We start from the raw sequence: 20,818 nt of genomic DNA, 5'->3' as shown, positions 1-20,818 counted from the left end.
CTTCTCCTTGATCAAGTTCTCCCTCATGGAACTCCTTGGAATACATAATTGACTTCCCTTGAACAACATATCATCCTAAATTATGTAATTTAGCCACCTAGTCTTGTCTAGAGTAACAGATTCTTTAAAAGCCTTCCACACCTCTACAAAGTTAAGATCCTCAAGGTATAGATTCTTGAGTTTATTAAAACCAACCACTTCAACCTACAATGCTATCAGCAAAAATTGTCTCCTACTTCATGCATCTTCAACTGTATTAGACCTTCCACTTCTATGTTTCTAGAAAATGTATAGCTTTGCATGAACTCTTCCAATTTCAAATGCCTCTAATTCAATTTACCTTGGCTATTTAGGTACTACAATGATAGTGATCAGTTTACAAAAAAAATTCTTTTGGCAACAAATAATGCCTTCATTTCTTTAAGGCTTGAACTATTGCATAGAACTCCTGATCATAAACAAAATACTTCTTTGCATCATTCAATTTTTCACTAAAATAGGCAATAGGATTACCTTCTTGGCTCAACACAATCCCAATAGCATTGCCACTAGCATCGCAATCCACCCGGAACCCTTTTTTGAAATTAGAAAGTGCCAACATAGGTTTCTTTTTCACCTTCTTCTTCAGCAAATAAAAACTCCTTGTAGCTCTTGTAGTCCACTTGAACTCTTTTCTATCCCCCCTCACTGTTTCAGTTAGGGGTGCACATATACTACTGAAATTCCTAATGAAATTACTATAGAAACTAGCTACACCATGGAATGACCCCATCTCAATGGTAAACCTTGGTGTAGATCATTCCAAGATGACATTCACCTTCTCTGGGTCCATTTTGAGACCCTCAATTGATACAACAGACCCCAAATAAACTAACTCCCTTTTGACAAAGCTATACTTTTTCAAATTAATCAACAATTTCTCTTCCCTCAACCTTTCAAGGACACTATGAATGTGAAGTAAATATTCATCCAATGACTTACTGAAAATCAAAATATCATCCAGATAGACAATAACAAATTTTTCAAAAAAAATCTTTAGTACCTCATTCATAAGCCACATGAAGGTGCTTGGCACATTGCTCAGTCCAAAGGACATGACTAACCACTCATATAGACCCCCTTGGTCTTGAATTTAGTCTTCCACTCATCTCTCTTTCATATCTTTATATGGTGATAGAGATCTATCTTTGTGAAGTATTGAGATCCACTCAAGTAGTCCATAAGATCATCCATCCTTGGCAAAGGAAATCGGTACTTGATGGTTATTTTCTTTATAGCCCAAGAGTCTGTATACATTCTCCAGTCTCCATTCTTCTTTTGTGCTAGCACTGTAGGTACTACACATGGACTCAAGCTCTCTCGAATTAAACCTTTCCTCAACAACTCCTAAACTTGTATGTTTAGCTCCTTAGTCTCAGTAGGAGTCATCCTATGAGAAGCCTTGTTAGGAAAACTAGCTCCAAGGAGTAAATCTATTTGATGACTAATTTTCCTTATTGGTAGCAACCTTGCTAGATCATTATCAGAGATGACATCTCCATACTCACTTAATAGACCTAAAACTTCAAGTGAAACTTCACTACTACCTTCCTTATTCTTTCTAGGAATTAAAGCATAACACATGTGTTGATGTTTCATGCCATCTAGAAATTTTCTTCCATCAACAAGAAATACCATAGCACTACTGCATACCTTTTTACCCTCCTTTATCAAGGGATTGAATTTGTGGTGAACTCCATCCTTTGTTAGAGAGTACGTATTTGTGTGATCGTCATGTATAGCATGCCTATCAAACTATGATGACCTTTCCAATAATAAATGGTAGACATCCATATGAATGAGGTCACAAAGAGCCTCATCATGGTAACTCCCAATCTTGAACTTTACCAAACATTTCTCACTAACTAGGACTTTATGATCATCCTACACCCAAAAAATTTGATAGGATTGGGGGTGTTTCTCCCTCTTGAGCTTTAGCATTGAGACCATCTCGTCTAACACCAAGTTGTTAGTGCTTCCACCATAAACAATCACATCACAACATTTACCCTCACACTTACACCTGGTATGAAACTAACTCCTCCTTTGTCTAGGTTCAGTCCCATTGCTTAGTAAGACCCTTTCATTAACTAGAACCTCTCCTTTTTATAGATCCTCTAAATGTGATGACTATGCATCATCATCCACATGAGCAACCCTTGCTTCACCATTAGCTCTCCTATCTATCCTTCCTTGGCATTGAGGGCATTTTTAGGCACTACAAAAGCCTCCTCTTCTTGAACTTTGTCCACTTCCTCTATCTCTTCGTCTTTGATCTCCAAAGTTTTGATCACAAGAGTGGTGAAAACTCTTGTTCCTCTAGTTTTGGCTAGTACCCACATCTTCATTTTTCTTTTGGTTCTCATTTCGACCTCCAAATGACCTGCCACCACTCCTTCCTCCTTGACTACACCATTTTTTTCATCCATCAAACCTTTTGTTTACCTTCTCCTCAACTTGCAAGGCAAAATAGTATGGCTCTTCAATGCTAGTCATTCTAACCAGACTTAACTCCTCCTAAATGCTAGGTCTTAACCCATTAAGGTAATGAAAAACCTTCTCCTTGTTTGCTTCTACATGGCCCACCCTAATAAGGACTTAGTAAAATTCCTCTGTCTATTCTTGGATAGATTTCCAATTTTCTTTAACCCTTGCATCTTCTTGAACAAATCAAGCTTGTAATTAATGGGAATGAACTTCTTCTTTAGTTTGTCCACCATGTGATCCCATCTTGTGATTTTCTCCTTTCCTCTTCTATTTCTTTCTAACTGAATCTCTTGCCACTAGATTTTGGCATGGAATTTCATTTTGACCTTTTCAAATTTAACCCTATCAGGGTCCCCAATACCCTCATACTCAAAATATTCCTCTAACATGTTTTCTAGAATCTTCTATTTGGTAGTGCATGCCAAATGGCATATTCTAAAATGTATTACTAACCCTAAACCTAATTGGGGTTACTTAAGGACATTAATGACATTGTAAATTTAGTTTTGGTAGAGTTTGGGAGAAGGTACTATGAGGAGTGTTTTTTCTAGAATCAGACTACATTATAAGCCCTTAGGGCACGTCCTTGAGTCTATTTTCATTGTACTGAATGTAATAGAATATCACTTCTAATAATAACATTCCCCTTTTCCTGTTGTGTTCATTTTGTCTTGGGGTGTGCTCTCATCAAGATACATGATTGTCCTCACACTACTGGATGCTCTTGCATCAAGATATGTATGTGTGTGTGTGTGTGAGTGTATATACATACACACATATATCTGTGTGTCTATGTATGTATGTATGTATAGAGAGAGATCTTGTGGATTATGGATTATGGATTATGGATTATAAACTAAAAATAAAAGAAAATACAGCATTAATAATTCCCCATTTTTTTGATTGATTGTGGAGAGTTACACATGAAAGAGGGTGAAGATCTCTGAATGAGGCTAGAGAGCTCTAAACATTGGTGGAGATCATTGGAAATCAAGGATATCTTTGTTGTTCCCTTGTTATCAGTACATTTTGTTTCTGTGTCATGCTCTTGTGATCTCCATGTCCTTTCTCTACAATTTTCTTCAAGGGGAGAAGAGTTACCTATGTAAATGTTGTCTTTTTTCCTTCTAAACATGTATCTCTAGTTCATATATAACAACTTTGGTCAAATTTAAGGATAACTAATTATGTTGATTGTATGAATATGTGCATGCATGTATGTATATCATTTCACTATGTAAACTTCTTTACATGCATACATTTAGACTTGCATAGTACTTGTGCTAAATTAAATTAATTATTCATGTCTTGAATTTACACAAGCAATCGTCCTTTCATTTAATTGAAACTATTCATACCAAACTAAGTATGCAAAAATTTGTACTTATAGATTATATTATCTCTTGGTGATTGAGTAAAGATCTCATGCATAATATCATCTAGGTAATGATCATATGCATTCACATTAAGTCATAATAGGATCGAGCAGATGATCCACTTATGTTACTTCATACTTGTTTTATTGAACATTTTGTTTAATATAATCAGTAATACTAGAATTATACAACTACACCTAGTACTATAATTATATATTAGACTATATATTTTTTATATCACTAAAACATGAATATAGATCTCTAATCGCTATCTTTTTTAATTTAAAGATCTTCATATTTAACGTGAAGAGTTTCCACTACTAGATAGTGGAATAGCCACAATGTGGAGCCACATAGCTCATGGATTTTTCCACCAAATTATATTTTTATTATATTTTTGTCCTTCTTTAAATATTATAGGTGAATGTTCTGCTCATTTTCCATACATTTAATAATTTTTTGCTTGTCATTTGAGGTAATTTTCTATTATGTGATAGGGACATCTATCATAAGGATGGACATGCCATTTTTTATCATCCCACTTTCAAAGCTGATTCCCTTATCAAAATAATGAAACTATTTGCAACTAACAACCTAATTTTCTGCAACTTTCCCAATCAATCATTCACACAACCATCTTCTTCATACCCCACCATAGAATGCAACCCTTGTTTGAGGTTTATATCTTAGTCCTTGGGTTTTTAACCTCATTGAACCTTTTTCAAAATGGTTCCATTGGTTCAAGGAGGTTCATATATTTGATAAGTTTAAACTCCTAGAAAGTTTAGGGGTTTCAATGTTTAGAAGGCTCTTGGCTTGGATCATAGTACTAAGATTCAAAGACTCTATAATTTATATTGAATTGCTCATATCAATTTGTGCAGATTCTTTCAAATGTCTCCAAGAACATTTAGGTGTATTTTGGTACATAATAGTCCATACACAACAAATCAAAATCAAAGTTTACATTTCAAAGGCCAAAGATTCTAAACATGAAACAAGTGATTCAAAGCGTTGGTTTATCAATCTAAATGTATAGTTCAATAGTTCAAGTTTGACAATTCCAAGTAGCCCATACCATTTCAAAAGACCAAGTATAGTGATTTGTATATAGCAATTTAATGATATAGAAATTCAATATGGAGGATGATATATTGGCATCACAAACGAATCATCCCATATCCATAAACAACATCTAATCTTCTGTAAGTCTCACTCCTCTAAAAACCCAATACATGGAGCCATTATCATCATCAGTAGAGTCACTCTCCTCAGATGAATTCAATTGAAACTATTCATACCAAACTTAGTATGTAGAAATATGTACTTATAGATTATATTAGCTCTTGGTGATTGAGTAAAGATCAAATACAATTTTCCTAGGTGATAAAATTGTATATGCATATGTATGTATATATCTGTGTATGTATATATGTATATATGTATCTCTGTATCTTTGTATTTCATTGTTGTGCCCTTGTGATCTCTACATCTCGCTAATATTCTCTTGTGATCTATATATATGTATGTATGTACATACATACATACATACATACATAAATATATATATATATATATATATATATATATATATATATATATGTATATATATGTGTGTGTGTGTGTATAAATGCATACACACACATGTGTTTCTATGTATGTATGTATGTATGTATATAAATAGAGAGATCTCTGTATACATAAATACATACATAGACACACACATATGTGTGTATGTATGTATATATAGATACATATACATAAAGAGAAGCTTCTCTAATCACCTACTAATGGAAATATAAAGAGATACATGTTTAGAAGGAAAAGAAAAGAACATTTACATAGGTACCTCTTCTACCCTACTAGTACATTTGGGCCTAAATTACATCACAAATTACACCTCCTTCACAAATTGCAAAAAAAAAAAAAAATCAGCACAAATTACACTGCCATCATAAATTTCCATTGCAATTTGACCCCAAATGTTGTAGAGTTGCAAAGGGCATAAAGATCACAAGGGCACAACATGGAAATGAAATTATAGAGCAAAGGAAAATGCAGCAATTACAAGGGCACAACAATGAAATTCTAGATCACCTTTGATCTCCACCAAGGGCATGACAACAAAATGTACAGATCATAAGGGTATGGAAACAAAATGCAGCAACTACAGTGGAATGAAAATGAAATCTCCACCAACATTTAGAGCTCTCCAACCTCATTCAAAGCTCCCCATCCTCTTTCATGGGTAGCTCTCCATAATAAAACCAAATGGGGAATGATTTATGTTGTGTTTATTTTTTTTTGGTTTATATCTAAAATAAACTTCACATTGTGTTGTAACTCTAGCATAGGTGTTTGATCCTTGATAGCTTTCATTTCAACATTTTAGCATTCAAGCTTTCAAGTTTCCTCTTCATTATATAGTCCTTTCTACCCTAAAAACTATTTTGTTACTTCATTAAAATCAAGACTTAAAAAAAGCCAATGATACAAAATCTACCACCACTTTGGAAAAAATGTTGCCTCCAACATTGCAACCATATGATAAATGGCAATAGAACATGCATGAGTCATAACCCAATTAAATTGATCTAGTTGTTGATTAGTTGGGTTGATGACAAATTCATGTAGAACTATCATTAGATTAGGTATAATAAAGTGAACAATTAGTTGTTCCTAGCTAGTGGGATCAAATACAGTTTTTCAACGTGATAAAATTGCATATGAAGATGCATCACTTGCATGCCAAGCATGAAGCACATTCCCCAATTTATAATTAATAGTTGGATATAAAGGCTCCATAAGCTAGCCCAACACTGGAAGCTAGTGGTGTAACCATGCATGTATTGAAGTTAATTTGGGCATCACTATATAATCCAAATGTTATGAAGTACTAAAGTTGGTAGTAACCTCTCCCATGTCTCCAAAAAAATGTAGCATAGGTTTAGGTTCCCTTGGCTCTCAAGAATTTGTAGCATAGGTTCAGGGTAGTAACTCCTTACACTCAACTCTTCACTAAAGTTATTCTCACTTACACAATGATATAACCTCTAAACCATGCAAAGGATGTTGAAGTGGTTCCCAACCTTGAAACACTTTTATAAGCAAATGCAAATGCAATACATGATACATTGCATAGCTTGTAGTATTTAAATATACATAGAGATCTTTTTTCATATGCTTATTACAAATTAACACAACAGAAAAACTGATCTAGCTGCATACATGTTCTAGAATCCAAATAATAAAACAATAAAACTCACTCAACCTATGCTAAGTGACTTAGCTCAAGATCTTGCACAAAAATAATGCAGACCAAGAAAAATGGGTAGAGTTCACAGGAAATTTTAGAAAAAAAATATCATAGTAGATATTTTTAGAAAGAAACAAGCCATAACCTAGTTAAATTGGTGTAGTTTTTGACTAGCTAGATTGATTACAAATTCATGTAGAACTGTCATTAGATTAGGTACAATAAAACAAACAATTAGTTGTTCCTAGCTAGTAGGATCAAATACAATTTTCCAAGGTGATAAAATTTTATATGTAGATGTATGTATGTATGTGTATATATATGTATGTATGTACATATGCATGTATGTATATATGTATGTAGTGTATATATACATACATACACACATACAATTTTCCAAGGTGATAAAAATGCATATGCAGATGTATGTATGTGTGTATGTGTATATGTATTTATATATGTATATGTATGTAGATACATATATATGTATATGTATATATATATATATATATATATGTATGTATGTATGTATGTATGTATGTATGTATGTATATATACATACATAAATACACACACATGTGTGTGTGTCTATGTATGTATATATAGAGAGAGATCTCGTGGATTGTGAAGATCAGTGAAGATGTAGGATTTTGTTGTCGTGCCCTTGTGATATTTGTATATGTATGTATGTATGTATGTATGTATATACATATATATATATATATATATATATATATATATATATATATATATATATATATATATATATATATATATATATATATATATATATATATATATATATATATATATATATATATATATATATATATATATATATATATATATATATATATATATATATATATATATATATATATATCTGTGTGTGTGTGTGTGTAGACACATATACACATATGTTTTTTTCTATGTATACATATAAACAAAGAGATCTTAGCACAACAAAAAAAACAATAAAACTCACTCAACAGGTAGCTTGGCCATAGATGCAATAGAAAAACCTATTGGTAAGTAGATTCCACTTTTTCTTTCTCATTTTTCATGTGTTTATTTAACTTGAACTATTATTTCTTAGGGGGAATTTTGTTATGTTGGATTCATTTTATGCAAGAGGTGATGAGGACATTCTTGGATGCACTAGTGTGATGAATTGATCATGAGAAATGAAGATAGACTTCCCCTAAGAGTAGAAAGAGGAAATGAGGAGATTCCAAGTACTTTAAAGATTGATCTCATGATATTCCAAGTAACTTACCATGCTTATACACGTATGGATGTTCAAGTAATCAACCTTAAATTTAACAAAAGGAATATGTGCTTCAAAACTAGCTTTGCATTAAACAAAAGAATCATGCATGCGTAACCAATTTTACATTTGAATAAAGGGTTCCCTTATAGAACAAGGAATCTGTACTTGTAGTCTTTCTTAAAAAAATTCAGCAAATGCAATCTAGTCTACTTGGATTTTCAAAATAGAAGGCTAAACTCTAAGTTTCAACATTAACTTGACTAGACTATTTAGACTCATTGATTATTGTCACAAGCTTTTAAACATAAATATATAAGGAGTGAGTTATGACGGATAATGTTTAACCTTACAATAATTATAAACTATAACACAAAGTTTGCACTAGGGTATTATAGTATTTTAATTATAGAAAATTGCTTGATTCACCCAAGTGGGTGTATGATGGCACAGAGTCACATTAGGTGAGTAAAAATTACTAGTGGTTATAGGAATACAATTGCATGAAAATAATTAGAAACCAAAACTACATATTTTATAGAGTGATTAGTTCAATGGTCTTGATCCCATGAATATGAGTATGTAGGCAGCCTAGTAGGTAGAGTATACCTCTAGTGTGTAGATGCCTTGGACATAGTTAGGTAGCACTTAAGTATTTTAAAACATTATATGTTAACTCATGAGGCTCATTCCCTTGCGAAAGACTCTATCCAAATAACTCAAGATGGCTACAATATATGGCTGAGCACCTCCTATTCTATCCAATGAGAGATGTCTTATCTTCTAATCCACTATAATCTTGTCACTTTCCACTCATTAATTTCAACCCAAAAGGATAGTAGTGTCATGACTCTAATTATCACTATCAAATAGTATGACTGTTGCTTAATATGCTTGAAATCAACAAACTAATCACTATCAAATATGATCTTTGTCAAACAATGATATTTTTCCTAACACAAAATGTTGATGGTATTGCTATGATATTCAAGATATTCATTACAGCCACCTAAACAATATAATTGCTGCCAATTTATGATGTCTAATGACTGAGATCACAGTTCTAATACTAATGGAATTGTTAGATATGTCAATGGGAACAACTCTTGAAAAAACTTGGACCTTGATCATTAATCAATTTGGTCTCCATAGGAAACTTCTCCAAATTTAGAAAGAGAAGACCAAAGAGGATCTTGCACCCCCAAACTGCAAGCCCAATATAGAATTCAAAATTGGAATTACCAAATGAGACAATGATCAATGATGATTGACCCCATCATGAGTCATCTACTTATATGAATTTCCTTTCTTCAAATCATTGCAAGTTGTCCCTCAATTGAAAATGTTGCAAGATTCAAATTGAAATATGAGGCCGCTTTAATAGTGCTACAAAAGGAACCTACCATAAAAGCATTCCCTTGCCAATTACCTCTAATATTCCACAAGAAAAATAATGAGTTACAAGGAAAAAGAAAAGATAGGTCCAAATTAGAAGGATGAAACTTGACACCACACTTAGCTGCTTAACTTAATGAATGAATACAACAAGCAAAAGACCTTGTGTGATGAAGAATTATATGATTTTCTACATATTTCACCACATAGTTGTGCATTGTAGGTTCGCATACATTCTTAAGTAGACATTTGTGGGAACTAGGTGTGTAAAGGCTCTATGCAAAATCATGTAGAAGCAAAAAAGGTCATGAACATTTTTTATAACATGTTTTCCAAGAGCATACACAAGTTCCTCAAGGCAACTTCCATTATTGACTTTTCATATACATTTTGCTTGTTATCATTCATTTCTTTATTAATTTTATCATAATAATCCATTGCATTTTGTATTAGGTGATGAAACCTATGGGTACAGTTATATATTTAGAAAATTGGAGAAAAACCCCAATATCAAGGCCATTCATACAAATAATCTATTGATTTAAAGGGACTTGATAACTTAATAAATATTAAACATTACCAAGGAGATTCTGACTTGAATGTAAAGGGATTTTAGAGTGACTCAATAGCATACTATCTCATCCATGCCACCTATTTCATTTTCAGTTCTACAATTTTCATATCTTACATGTCATTCTAGAGAATCTACACAAAAATTTGTATTGGACAACATCTTCAAAAATAATCCAATGCATTACAAACTCTAAATCACACCACTTCTCTTCCTCATTTATCATATGTTATACATAGATTTGAATCATGTGCATTACAAACTCTAAATCACACCACTGCTCTTCCTCAAGATCTTGCACAAATAAAAAATGTTGCCTCCAACATTGTAACCATATGATAAGTGGGAATAACACATGCTCAAGACATAACCCAATTAAATTGGTCTACTTGTTAATTATCTAGGTTTTTTACAAATTCCTATATAAATGTCATCCAATTAGGTACAATAAAACAAACAATTAGTTGTTTCAAGCTAGAAGGCTCAAGTGCAGTTTTCCAAGGTGATAAAATTGCATATGCAGATGCATCCCTTGAATTTTAGGCATGAAGTGCATTCCTCAATTTATAATGAATGATTGGATATAAAGGCTCCATACACTGGCCCAACAATAGAATCCAAGGATTTAACCATGCATGTATTGGCATGCTCTCCCTGTGAGGATCCCAAGTATCTATTATTGTTGTTTATTTGGGAATCACTATATGATCTATAATATTATGAAGTACTGAAGCTAGTAGTTACTTCTCCCATGTCTCTAGAAAATGTAGCATAGGTTCAGGGTCCCATGGTTCATAGGAATTTATAGTAGTTATTCTCACTACTAGAAGAATAACTTTAATGAAGAGTTGAGTGTAAGGAGTTGAAGAAGCAAGTTTTGCTTCTATGTAAATGCCATAATCATGAGGTTCATTCCCTTATAGAAGCCTCTGCCACAATGACATTATCTCTAAACCATGCAAAGGATGTATGTATGTATGTGTATGTATGTATCTATATATGTATATGTATGTATCTATATATGTATATGTATGTATGTATGTAGAAAGATCTTGTGGACTATGGTGATTAGTGGAGATCTAAGATTTTGTTGCAATGCCCTTGCTATTGCTACATTTCATTGTTGTGCCCTTTTGATCTCTTCATTTCATTGTCATGCCCTTGTGATCTCTATATATGTATGTATGTATGTAAATACAAATATATACATATGTTTATGTATATATGTGTATATATACATACATACACACACATGTGTTTGTGTCCATGTATGTATGCATGTATGTAAATAAAGAGATCTTGGCACAATAGAAAAAAATAAAGATCACTCAACACACAGTATGACCACAGATGTGATGGCAATGCATATTGGTAAATATATTCCTCTTTTTTCATCTTATTTTTAGGTGAAGCTAAAAAACCCAATAGGTTTGCATTTTTATTAGAGGTTTGCATAGACCTATTAAATAAATGTAAATGTGTTTGGTTTTTTCAACTTTTCCTATTGTCCATGCATATAGAACACATTTATAGGTGCATTCTCGATTCAGAGTGGCAGAATCCTATTTTGAATGTGACAAAAAAATGACATGCATTAGAAGATGGAAAAATGATGTCACTATTATAGGTCTAGAAACTTTTTTTGTACTCTAAATATTGATCATTTCTTAAATATTTTAGAGGCTAACAAGTAATTTAGATGGGGGGGATCAGGTTCCACCTTCACATGGTTGGCCTTGATTAGTAGACAATATTAAACTATTCTCAAAACTAAGTGAAGCTCAATATTAACCTATGATTCCATGAAAACTAACTATGTGAATCTATGATTGCATAATTTCTAACTATGTGAATCTATTGTGACCTATAAGAGCATCATAGCTTAGTTTAAGCCAAAAAAAAAAATTATTAATACATCAAGCCATCACAATTGTGATGGATTATTCTAATGGATAGCCATTGCTCCCAAAAAAATTCTATCACATACTCCTCACTATTGCGACATAATGTTTTGATGGCTAGCCATTACTCCCACAACATTGATGTCTCTTTCACATCACATGTGCAGTGGTAGACCTGACGGCTATCCAATCTAATTGTGACAATGTAAAGATGAACTCTTTTCGTGGTCTTGTTCCAAGTTATGAAAGCTTTATCCATCGCAATTGCAAAGGATGCCCTTGTTGTCATAATTTGTGATAATAAAATTCCAATAGGAGCAAAATCATGATGGTGTTGCTTGGGTGATGGGTGGCCATCATTATTATGATGAATTGTCATTGCAATTTAGGCCCAAATGTAGTAGTGTGCAGAATTTCTCTATAGAGAATGTTAAAGGTGTCGACACACCTTTACCTGGTCATTTGAAATTGACTAAGAAGATGTGTCCAAAGACACAAGAAGAGGAGGATAAGATTTCTATAGTACCTTATGCTTCAGCTGTAGGAAGCTTAATGTATACTATGGTATGTACTATGCCATATATTGTACATGCAATGGGAGTTGTTAGCAGTTGTATGAGTCATCCACGGATTGAGCATTGGAATGTAGTTAAATGTATTCTAAGATATTTGATAGAAACATCTAGAAAGTGCTTACATATTGGGGGCTCTACTGCTAATTTATAGGGCTATGTTGATCAAATTTGGTAGGGGATATTAATACTAGGAAAAGTACTATAGGTTATGTATTTACTATTAGTGGGGTAAGAATGAGCTATGTTTCTTGGTTAAAAAAGGTTAATTCTTTACCCACTATAGAGGTAGAGTATGTTTCTGCTATAGACACAACCAAGGAGATGATATCGCTTCATTTCTTTCTAGAAGAATTGGGATACCCATAGAGGGATAATTATTTTTTCACAGATAGCTAGAGTGTCATTCATCTTGCAAAGAATTATGTTGTACATTCAAAGAGAAAACCCATACAATTGTAATACCAGTTCATTTAGTCAAATTTTAGATGATGGATAGTTAAAGATGGAGAAGATATATATAGATGATAATCCAACATATATGTTTACAAAGATAGTCACATAGGAGAAGTTGAACTTCTCTTTAGCTTCAATTTTTCTTCTAGACTGAATAGACTAAAAGAACAATAGAGTCTAGGATGGTTTGATATTCTAGTGGGATCTTCAAGTTTACTAGTGCTATGATCAATGTCCAAGTGAGATGTTATTATTATCGAGTCTAATCAGTCTCCAAGTAGGAGATCATTGTGACATGGAGCCTAATCAGACTCAAAGGTTTATTTAGCATGGTTTTCCCTAAGATTATTTCTATGGGGGTTTGGGGGGAGCACCGTTAAGAGAAGGTCAAGAGGTAGTGCCACAGGTGCATTCCCTATCATAGTACAAAGTGGCATCAAGGGGAAATGCCCCCATGGGGGTTTTGGGGGGGAATGCCACTAAAGCCAAAAATGACCTATTGAAAAAGGTTTCACCTACTATTTTTCTATTGGACAACTTATTCTAGACCTAATTTTGTAAGAGGAAAAAGCTTGTATATTGTTGGTGTTTTAAAATGTACTAAAACTACTAAGTGACAAAATTGCTTGATACCAGAATGAAAGTACATACAAAATCTAAAGACTAGCCTATTCTTATTAACAATTGCATATGTAAGGTATTTGGACCCAACTTCAACAAAACCACAGATGGTTTTCTACTCTTTTGGTTCTGCAAAACCAGGGTGGGTATACCCAGGGATGGTTCAAAACTGGAACAACTGTATGAGGATTATTTTTAGTTTCATTCTGATTCTCATTTCAAGATCCTCAAACATATACATAATTCTCACTAACTTGGTAAACACATCCCATAAAATAGATATGGCCAAAAATTCTTCTATAGATCTGCAAATGTTTTTAACAACAATGGCTAACTAAAGCTAAAACATTCCATGCAGATAAGTGTTGGCCAACTTTGAAGATCTACGGGAAATAAAAGTAAAATTTGATTTGATGATGCATTTGAATAACCATTTATAATATATTTCTCCTTCAGCTGAAATAACTTGATCAGTGCATAATCCATTGGGGTTCAAAGTCTATAGCAGATTTTTAGATCTAATTTGTTGCTTTACAACAAATTCTATCAATAATTCTTATCAGAATTTATCATTCAAAATCCTTTTCAATACTTAAGAAATCTCATCACATTCATCAAAGCCTTTATTTAATCCATTGAATTAACAACAATGATAAATGGATATACAACCTAACTAGATTGCATTCAATTGCACAAGCTTTTACTCATACAACATCAAGGTAGCTAAGTATTTAAAAGGAGACAAAATTCAGAAAGAACTGATATGGGGACAGTTCATAATTTGTATTCATTTCCTTTGAAAATGGTATATCCTTTACAATAGACTCAGAATGGCCTTCAGAAAGAAACACAAATCATTCTAAATTCATGTATTCTCAGAGAATTGATAGAAAAATACATCACAAACTTGCTTTCAAAATTTGGACCAAAAACTAGACTAAGCATAGTACTTAGAAGAAATAGAATTTAGACCCTTCTTTAGGCTTGGGATCTCACTTAAATAGTGTGAGATGCAACAAGCTTCAGGCTAAAGACAAATGACAGGTGTCCTTTTAAAAAGGCACTCACATACACTTCTGTCAAAAAGAAAAGAACAAAGTAACAGAAAGGCTTATTACATCAAATAATTCTTTGGTGGGTCCCTTTCTATTATGCTTCTCAGTTGTTGAGACAAGAAAATATGATCTGATCTTACAATCATTCTTCATCCTCGAAGTACATAGCCATGAGGTCTGAAAGTGATGTATCATCTTCAGTTACCTACAAACTTACTTTAACCTGGGGATCTTCCATGTCTTCATTACTAACTACGAGGGTAACTGTTACTTTTGCATCTTCCTCCTCATCTTCTCCTGACATCTGTTCTATAAACTATTTTTTCCATTTATTAAAAGCATCATCATCTAGCCAATCAAAATGTAGAGCTTCTCTTTGTATCTTTATTAAAGAATTTGCACTTTCTTCTAAATCATCAAATTCTTTTCTCATAGCAGTATAAAATAACTGTATTTTTACTAGCTCTTCATTCGACTTTGCCCAGAACCAGTGGCTAGTCTCACTCATGATGTTTATTATTCTTTCATTAAATAACTCGTCAAACTCCCTTTTCCACTTTTCCTTTTCCTTTATTGTATCAACAAATTCTAAAGCACAAGGAAATAAAGTGAATTTTTTAGCCATATATTGGGAAAAACAGAGTGTTAATCTTCTCTGTAAAGAATCTCTTTCATCATCAAAATTCTCTAGCTTATTTAATAAATCAAAAATCTTCTCAAATTGATGATAAGGCATTTGAACTACAGATATACATATGATTGTAATATCATTATTCCTCTCCCTCCATTTTTGTGCAAGAGGAGTCAGTTTATCCTCATCCCTCAAATATACCACACCCTACTTTAATTTTTCTTCTTGTTGATTTCTAAATTCTATCTGCAACTCATGTAATTTTGTTTTTTCTGCTTCAAAGTCCTCTGCAGTATAGAATTGGGGCCTTTCAGGGGTGTCAGGTATTTCAATGATAGGGGTTGATCCAACAAATGACTATGAAGGGTATACAATTCTAAGTGTACTGGATTCTCCTACCTTTCTTTGCCCAAGTATCTTCTCCAATTGAGATACCTTGTTTTCCAGCTAATTCTCTTTTTTACTTCTTTATTGTAGGCATCCACCACTATTTCATACTTACTCTATAGATTAGTCATTTCCTTTTCTTCTTTTTCTGTAGTGGCCAAGGCAAATTTAGAATAGTCCACATTCATGTGGGCTACCTGTACATGTGAAGTATCAGCAACCCTCCTCACAATGATACTCCCTGTTAGTCCCGAATCATCAGGTTGTAATGGAGAAGTCTTGGATCCTCTTCTTAGTGACCACATAACAAGGGCAGATTGATCATTACTGAATGTTGTTCCCAAGAATTCTTCTTTATCTAGATCCTGTAATCTTAAATTATTTGACACAGAATTAAAAATTAAGGTATTAGCAATATCCCAATTGGGCAATAATAAAATATTTGCATCTTTCACCATCTGTCTACCCTCGTTAGGGGTTATATTCTGGAACTCTTGTATCATTTGTTCCTTTTTTTGATTATGAATAGAGGCTTCATCCATTTCTGGATGCTCTATTTTCATATTCCTACATCTTTGTTCAAAAATGTGCATGTTTTCCCTCCATGCAAATTGATGGAAAGCCCTAGATTTTACATAACTGTTATTAGACAAAAATTGTTGACTGGCTTGTTCCAAAATAGGGTCTAATTCCCTTCCTCTGAAATCTCCTACAGTTAATTCAAAACTCGGCATAGGAGGCTCTTGGGGGTTCCCTTCATCAATTTCTGCTTGAGTAACAAAAAATCCTCCTTGTGACCCCATTTGTTCAATTTGCTCATTGGTGAGCTGCTCTTCCTCAATTCTCATTGGAGTTTGGGAAGGTGAGTAACCTTCGTCATGGGATTACCCTTCCCTTATTATTTTTCTTCTTTTAGGAGAAGGTTTAGGGGGTCTTTCTTCAAGGACAGTACTAGTAGATTCAATTATCTATTTTTCTTTGTTTACAATGGGCATTTGATCCCGAATAACAGTATATCCTATCCTCTTTCGCACAACTAGTGGACCTGCCCCTATGTTAGGGGTGAAACCCAATTTCCTCATAACTTCTCTGGCTTTATCTGGAAAAGAATCAATAAAATGTTGTTTCTTCTCATTCATTACCTCCATTATTTCTGAGAATGTACTCATGAGCTTATTTATTCTATCTGCATTAGTTGCAGCATTACTAAGAGGACTGTAATCCTTGTCAAAACAATTAATAAACTCCAAAACTTTTGAATAGACTCTCCATTTCTCTTTCTTTGTTTCTTGCTCCTGGAGAGAATATTCATTCCTTATTATATCTTCAGGGAAATAGAATTCATGCTGACTTGGACTAAGCTTGATCCTATGTCTAAGAGCAGAATTAAAGAAATTTTCTGTGTCACAAAAATGAGCATGAGATACTGCCATCTTATACTGATCCAAAAATTCGTAGAGGAAGATCCACCCCTCTTTAATTATTACAAACTAGTGAGCCACAGTGCACGTAGGAAAAATTGATCGTGTTCCCCTCTTGTTCAAAAAAGTCTCCTCCACTCCTCCCAACTGCCATAAAAACTTAGCTACTCCTACCTTTAAAGACACTTGATAGGGTAGTACATGGGGTGTTCCTTTGAATCCATAAACCCTAATGACAGTTGAGACTGGTTATGGGATGATATCTCCCCAATTATGTGAAACTTTTAGACTATGGGGTCTGTCCATAGGCCTAACAAGGTGCATTAGTGCCTTAGGAATTTTGGGATTGTCACTCAATATGAGGCATCTTAATTTAGAAGCAAAGTGCCTATCAAATCTAACAAAACTAGCATTTTCTGCTTCCCCAGTCATGTCTTCACTCCATAACTGAATTGGTAGTGATTCCCCTTCTTGTTCCCTATTTAAAATCATTTCTTTACCGAAATATGTAACCCCTTTAAATAGAAACATATGCATCAATAGGGAGTACTAACCCCAAACCTTTTCCACCTTGCCCTTTGCAATCCCCACCAATCCATTGTGAATCTCATTGGCCAGGTAAGATGCAAAATCAAAAATTATTTCTACACCGAAAGAGGAGATTTGGGTGATCATATACATGAAGCTCACAGGAATAAAATCTTCTTCACCCTCTCTGAAGACTCCGCATAGAGTCCTGTATATCTCTACTGCCTTGGCATTAAAGCATGATTTCTTGAAAGGTTCTTTAGAAGATGATGTTATTGCAGGTAGGTTTCCAATTCTGCCTATGTGGGCCGTCAGTGCACCTTCTCTAACTACATCCCTTTTGGACATATATTCTTTTTCTAACTCTATCAAATCAATGGGCACATGATACCTAGTGAGAGGTCCCAGACTGAAAACTTCCCTAATTTCTTCTAGACTGATGGTGATTAAAACCTCACCATCCATTCTTCTCACTGCCTTAGTGGCTTGATCATAACTTTTCACTACAACTTGAAGAAGGTCATAATCCATAAACACACTAGGAACAACTAGCTTTCCCAAATCAAAATTCCATATATTGGCATGAGGGGCATATAATTTTCTCTCTGCAAACCATTTTTTGAACAAACTCAAACCAGTTTGAGAAGTTTGAGCATCCTGGACCCAATTACCCTTATCATACAATCCATCAGCTATCCTTAGCCTAGGGTTCAATGAGGTTAACCTTTTAACTTGCACTGTCTCTACAGTAGACTCAGGGAGCAACTCAAACAAATCATCAAGCACATTTCTATCCAAATAGTTTATTTGACCTGAGAATCCCTTCTTTGGAGGCATCTTGGACTATTTTTTATAGAACTAAAAAGCCTACGAAGATTATGGTAGTACTACTTACTTGAATTCTGTCTTTGTTTTCCTCTGTATTCCTGCAAACTTTCCGTGAATAGACAACTTCACAATTTCTGCCATATTTTAGCACACTTTCCTTCAGTAATTGCTTCTACACAGGAATGGCTCAAAATCTTTGCTCACATAAGATGAAACTGATGAAATCTTTCTATATTATACTCTATTTTTTCTCACGGACGATGCTTTCATGTCTAATTAATACAGAGAGTGGCACCACATTCTGTGTTTAAAGCTATGCCATCGATTTTCAAAGATCCTACGATCATGTGATATGGAGAGAACAACTAGGCATTGCATTTGACATGTCGGTCAATTCATCTAGTGACAACTTACCACGTACATAACTCTTTCCTTGATGGCACTTATATCTGGACCCACTGGCAACTGGGGACACGTGTCAGCAGGTCACTACTTTGTTATGCATAAAGAATGAGCACCTTGCCATAGTGAAGCATCGACAACAATTGATTTGATCCAAGATCGGCAGATAATATGTTACTGGGCTTGCTCAGAAAGAAAGTGGTAGGCCCTATTCGCTATGTCGCTATAAATATCTCGTTCGCAACTCTTCATAGTGAGATAACGACGGCCGTTGATCACAGGTTTAATCAAGGGTGATGAAAATACATGTAGTCTTTGATTCATATTCGCTACATCGCATAGCTTAAAAAGCATGCAACTTTTCAAAGCGAGGTAGTGAGGACTATTGATTCCATTCCAATCTAATGCTCAGGATCTCTTTGTACATTTGATGAGAAGGGCATAGATGAAATACAAAATTCTGCATAGCTGGCACCTTTCAAGATTTGATACTTCAGTCCTAATTATCATCCCACGTCACCAAAGGTCCCATCAGCTCTTCAATTTCACGGGGCCTCGCTACTTTGCTAATGGCGAAGTGTACAATTTTTCTAATAGCAAGGTAGCAAGCTCTGGCACTTTAATGAATTTTGGCACCATGAAAAACAAGGGGCCATCAGATAATTATTTTTGCTATTAAATTGCTTTTGACAAAGGCATTTATTACTTGTCATGCCACCTGGTTTGGTTACGCTATTGCCAAATTGCAATATCATCGGCTCTTGATTTCACGGGACCTCGCTACTTCGCTAACGGAAAAGTGTCAAATTTTTTTGATAGCGAGGTAGCAGAGTATCAAAAAATCATCATTCCAGCTATGACTTAAAACTACTTTTTCTGGGTCCCCTTTCCTATTTTGACAGTAACTACAATGTGTACTTGAATAATAAGTCAGCCAGAAAACAAAACTCTGACCGTCGTATCTTCATTTTGCGGTTCCTTTTTACAAACTTTTCACCACTCGCTACCTCGCCAAACATAAAGAGTGTCCATGTTTGCATAGTGAGGTAACGACAACGGTAGATCTACTTAGATCAAACGGCTTGGGAAATATGAGAGGAAAGGTATCTCGGGGGCACAAAAGATAAAAGGCGACAGAATATTTGTCTTATTTGAAAATTCAAAAGTTTTACGCCTGACAATTTACGAATAGAAAGAATGTTGGGTTTTCATAAGGTTTTTCAAAGGCTAGCCAACGGATGGATTATCCAGAAACCTTATGTTTCACTTAGAAATAAAAGTCTGACTTTTCTACAATTGGACAAAAGATTTCTATCACACAAAAAGTCAGACCAACATATATAATGGCTTATAGTTAGGGATTTCTTAATGTATGATGATATTATAACTTCTCGTGGTGGTATTGAGCTGTAAGGGATTATGGATCGTAATCACTAGATAATAATAATATTGGACTTGTTGCTTGTGGGCATAGCCCAGGGATTCGGTGAACCACATTAAATCTTTGTTTCTTCTATTCTCTTATGTCTGATTTATTATTTTATGATATTGATTATATTTGCATGTAACCATTATTTCTATCTTTGGTTAATCCTAACACACCTCTTGCTTTAGTTTCTTTGTTA

The sequence above is a fragment of the Cupressus sempervirens genome, chromosome 4 (genome assembly GCF_028749045.1).
Source record: "Cupressus sempervirens isolate cs-2001-9-10 chromosome 4, ASM2874904v1, whole genome shotgun sequence".
Classification (NCBI taxonomy): domain Eukaryota; kingdom Viridiplantae; phylum Streptophyta; class Pinopsida; order Cupressales; family Cupressaceae; genus Cupressus; species Cupressus sempervirens.
This window is presented reverse-complemented; position numbering follows the sequence as displayed.